The following is a 4,886-nucleotide window of genomic DNA, read 5'->3' as shown; positions in this document are numbered from 1 at the left end:
TCTTTCCCTTGGATGAGTACTCGGATCTGGGTGTATCTGAGTGTGCCCGATATATTCTCTGAATATCTGCTTACCTGTGTATTGGTCTCCTTCCTTGTTCTCCTTTTTTGCCATTCTCCCAAATATCGTTGCTCCCAGGGAGTGGTCTGGTCTTTCTTTCCTACATTTTCAGGACCAGTCCCTGGTTAATCACCTCCACATAGCTTCAGTATGGCTATGACTTCCACATCTGCACCTCCATCTCTACTCTTGGCCTTGAGCTCTAGGCCTCAAGCTCTAGACTTGTATCTAGCTCCTCCCAAACCCCTTAACTTGGCGGACACACCTACGGCTCACTTCTACACTCATCAGTTCACCCCCACATGGTTATTGGGACACTGACTATGTCACACCACCTTAACATTTCTTCATCCATATCTCCAGACCTTCAGGCAGGGATGAACACTTTGACAGTAAGTTACAAGTGCTTTAGAGGTCTAGAGGAGCTGGATTGCCATTCCAAGTGTAGCAAACTAAATGAGGAGAAAATATCCTGGGGCCAAGGCACAGGGGTCAGAGTGGAGGAGGCGCTGAGCGAGAAGAATCCCTACAAGAGGAAGCAAGCAAGCCTGGAATGATGGTTGGCTACCATTTCTATGCATTGCCTGTGTCTCTGGGTTTTGAGAGTCAAGAACCATCAGAGAAGCTAAGGAACAGAAGACAACTGGCTTGGGAACCAGCACTTAGCGTAATGGCTGTGTTGCTGGACTCCCACGTAGTTGAGTGTGGTTCGCGTCCCAGACCCGGTGGCTTAAAACTCACGCTGGGCGCGTGTGCGTGCGTGCCCAAGATCCCGAGAGGAGAATGGAGGAGCAGGGATTGTGGTGTGACCATCCCCCATGGGGGGGTGATTTCTCGCTTTCTGTCTCTCTGTCTCTCTCTGTCTGGTGAGCGCACGCACCCTATAGCAAAAAAACCTCTCAAAAAAAAAAAAAAAAGACAGCTGGCTTATTGTCATCTACCAGGTCAAGTCCACACTCCTTAGCAGAATGTTCAAGACCCTTCCTGCCCTGGCTCATGTTTACTTCTCCAGTTTCATCTTTTCCACTCCCCAGCTCGCTCTAGACTTCTGAATTCAGCTATTTCCTGAATTCAGTGTGTCTCTTCTGCTTTCATGCACGCATGCAATTCTTTCTGCCTATTACGTCATGTCCTTTGGTGTCTACTCAATGAAGACCAACTCATCCTTCTAAATTTAGCCCCAGCTTCCCCAACCACTACAGGTATAACACATTATTCTGATATCTTTTTGATGTGACCCGTAACACGCCTTCATACTTTAATTATCTCAGTGGTCACACTGCATCTTAAGTATTTAATCCCCTTCCTGATGTGACCTGTGAGCTCTAAGAGGACAGAGCCTATGTCTTACTCCATTTTTTAAACCCCAGCACTTAACACACTTGGCATGTGTACTGGTCAGCATGCCAGCACACTCAAGGATTTAGCTGGAGGGAATTGAATGACTGTTTGCAGTGACAGATTAAAGAAAGCAGCCAGCTAATGACTAGCCAACGTTGGAAGCTGTTGCCACCTCAGGCTTGAAGGTATGGGGAGGTAAACTGAGGCTGGAGCCATGGAGGAGAAAAGCCATTGCTAGAATCTTAGCTTGGTCCAGCAGGCCTCCTCCTCTCCATGCTCTCCTTCTACCCTCAGGTCTGCCTTTGACTCTCGTAAAATGAACTCAGCTAAAAGCTAGAACCTTGGTGAGCCCTGCTGCTATGCCCATAGAGCTCAGATACTGTGGCAGGGTGGAGAAGGGCCAAGAATGGATCTGGGTGGTGGGAGGGTGTGCAGATGACGGAAGGCTGCTGCTTTGTGGGAACCTATGTACAATATATAATTAGTCTGCCTGTTGGGTAATCGAGCACTGTTTGAACTTTGTTGAGGGTTTTAGGGCTGGTGTTCTGTATATTTAGGTATTTGTGTGTGCTTTTCTCATTATTTAGGTATTTGTTTGTGCAAGCTTTTTAAAATTTGTGCCACTGAATTAGTAGGTCTGGGATAAGGCACCTATTTTTTTTTAAAGAATTATTTATCTAATATAATTTCCTCAGAGAGAGAGAGAGAGAGAGAGAGAAAGTGAGAAAGCAAGCTGCTAGGTATGGGAGACTCAAACTGCAATTGACCATGTGGGAGTCCAGCGCCCTAGCCACCACACCCCCTGTGAGCCCCAGGGCACCTAGGTTTTAAAAATGTTTCCCAAGTAATTTCGATACATCTTACTTGTTGAAAACCACTGAAATAGTCTCACCTTCTTGTTTTCGTAACAGGCAAACTGAAGTCCAGAGAATGCCCTGAGTTGACCCCTTCTGTTTGAGAACCCTCTGCTGCGTTGGAGGGTCTGGCTGAAAATCCAGAATGTGTGCACCTATCATCTAGCTCAGTGCCTCCATTTTCCTGATGAGGAAACCGAGACTCCAAAGATGGCACAATGCATTGAATTGTGTGTAGAGAGTCCCAGAGAAGGAGGGACTAGTAGTAAGAACAGTGTTCACAACTCCCAACCCAGTGTTCTTTCTAGGTCGTGCACTTTATAAGGGTGTATGTTGTGTGTTTGTGTGTATGACAAAGCTCTGGGGGCAGCAATTCTAGTCCCTCATTCTGGTAAAGTGGGTCTTCCCACAGCCCTGAACTGGAAAGGAAGCAGAATAGGCAGGACGTTGACCACTGGACTCTACGTAGGACAGGCCTGGGGATGGGGAAGGCCATGGATGAGCCCCTGTTCTCAGCCTTTGCTCACCCTTACTGCACTAGCTCTTGAATCCGTCCAGAGGAGAGGGCTACTCCTTCACCTCAAATGGGTGGCAGGTCAACAGCACCAGCTGTAAGGGAAGCTAGGGAAGGCCTAGAAGGAAAAGAAGGGTCTTGTTGCGGGAGCAGCTCACAGGAGGCTTCAGCCTGTAGGCCTCTCTCCGTCAGCACGAGACTGTAGTCCAGCACTACGACCTCAGCGGCATTAGCCCAGGATCTCTAAAATTCCTTGATGGCAGCTAATTAGAACTGGTCACCTCCCTACCCTCAATCCCCAAAGCATCACACAAAGTTACTGTCCTACAGATCACAGACCCCTCTCCCATTTTTTGAGACACATCAAACATCTCCATCTCCAGGAAGTCTGCTAGGTTTCAATTTCCTTAAGTTAGCAGCCCTTCCAGTTCCCCAGCCCACATCACATGTTTGGATTAGGTGGAACCTTAGGGCCATCCACTTATCTCGCAGAGGCGGAAATCAGAGCCAGAGAGGGGAAGTGATTCACCTAATCACGCAGTGTGGAAACGCCAAAACTGGGCCTAGATTCCAGTCCATTGGACTACCTACCAGTCTGCTCAGGGAATTCTTGTGATGCTGAAAACACATGGTTCCAAATGTGCTTGTGTGTCTTTAGTCGGTGTATCATAAAATATGGTTACATTGTGTTCCCGGCAAAGTTAGTTCACATTCCTTCGGTGCCTTAAGTATGCGCAGGTCTGCCTGTTATTCTTGGCATGTTCTTATGTGTGTATCATTGTCTCTGAGTTGTGAGAGGTGTGTGCATAAGGGCAACTAAGTGTCTGTGTATGTGTGTTTTGAGAGGTTTTTGCCTTAGGGCATGAGCACTCCCAGGAGAGACAGAGAGACAGACACAGTGAGAAGGAAAGTGAGAAATCACTGGCCAGGAGGGATAGCCACACTGCAATCCCTTCTTCTCCATTCTCCTCCTGGGATCTTGGGCATATATGCGCATGTGCTTGGTATGATTTCAAAGCCACTGGGTCTGGGACTTGAATAGTGGTCAGCCATGTGAGTCCAGTGATGTAACAGCTATGCCATCTGCTGATCCATCTGTATTCTTTTTTTATGTAAGAGTTATGGGTCTACCAGCTGTTGCTTGTTTATATATGTGTCTTTGCTCTTTATTTTATTTATTATTATAATTATTTTATTTGGCTAGGGAGAGAGAGAGAGAAAGAGAGAGAGTGAGAGAGAAAGCAACAAGCCACCAGGCCCAGGACTTGAACAGCAGTTGGCCATGTGGTAGTCCAGTGCTTCAACAACTGGCCCTTGTGTCTCTGTTCTTAAATTGAGGGGTGTATGCCATCCTGGGGTGGTTGCTTTGGCATCCGTGTACTTGTCTAGTGTTGAAGGGCAATCTGATTTTGCACGTTTGAAGCGTTAGGGTTATGGGTCTATGGGTGATGTTTACGCATCACATAGGCAATGGATCTCTTTTCAGGTTGAAGGTTGTGTGTCCAACGACTATGGCGTGTCCATTTGGATGTGCGTTTGTACGCGGTGAAGGTCTTGTGTCTAGTTGTACCTGGGTTCCTGTGAGCTGCGTGTTTCGAGGCTGAAGGGAATCTATCTGCCGTCGGTTCCGGCTTAATGAGAAAACGTGTGTAGCCGTGTGTCCAGAACTCGGATGTCTGACTCTCAGCCAAGCTGGGTCCTACCCAGGCGCTGAGGTCACAGTCACGTTCCGGGATGTCTTGGCACTGTCTCCCAAAGGGGCGGGAGCTCGGGCCGGTCTCTGGTCTCCCGGGGCCTGCCTCGCAGGCTGGGGGCCCGGCCTGTGTCGCCAGCCTGGCCCCGCCCCCAGGGCTCCGGCCAGCCCATTGGCGGTGGCCGCGGTGACGTCGCAGGCTAAGACAGAACCCCCGGCGCCCGGCGCGCGGGAGGTATTGTCTGTCACTCCCGGCTGGCTCACGTCGTTGCCTGCTCACCTGGCCGAGGGCGAGCCCTGGCCGTTGCAGCCCGGAGCGGGGTGCCAGTCGCCGCCTCCGCCATGGTGTCCCCGGTCACTGTGGTGAGTGAGCGAGCGAGCTTGTGGCCAGCGCGGCCGGGGCCCACCGCCCCGGGCTGGGGGC

At 49.7% G+C, this 4,886-nt stretch overlaps 1 long non-coding RNA gene across 2 annotated transcripts in view; it reads right to left on the bottom strand.

The window, feature by feature from the left end:
* The window catches only part of LOC102480617 (uncharacterized), a 26,160-nt gene extending 21,520 nt beyond the window's left edge, over positions 1-4,640 (bottom strand). For both annotated transcript variants that reach the window (XR_333662.1, XR_333663.1), the window contains exon 1: positions 4,340-4,640. This is a non-coding gene — a long non-coding RNA (uncharacterized LOC102480617). The remainder of the gene's footprint in view (positions 1-4,339) is intronic.
* Between the last annotated feature and the right edge of the window lie 246 nt (positions 4,641-4,886).

The sequence above is a fragment of the Tupaia chinensis genome, unplaced genomic scaffold, assembly GCF_000334495.1.
Source record: "Tupaia chinensis unplaced genomic scaffold, TupChi_1.0 Scaffold000077_1, whole genome shotgun sequence".
Taxonomy (NCBI): domain Eukaryota; kingdom Metazoa; phylum Chordata; class Mammalia; order Scandentia; family Tupaiidae; genus Tupaia; species Tupaia belangeri.
Note: the sequence above shows the minus strand (reverse complement) of the source record. Positions and strands in the feature narration are given on the sequence as shown.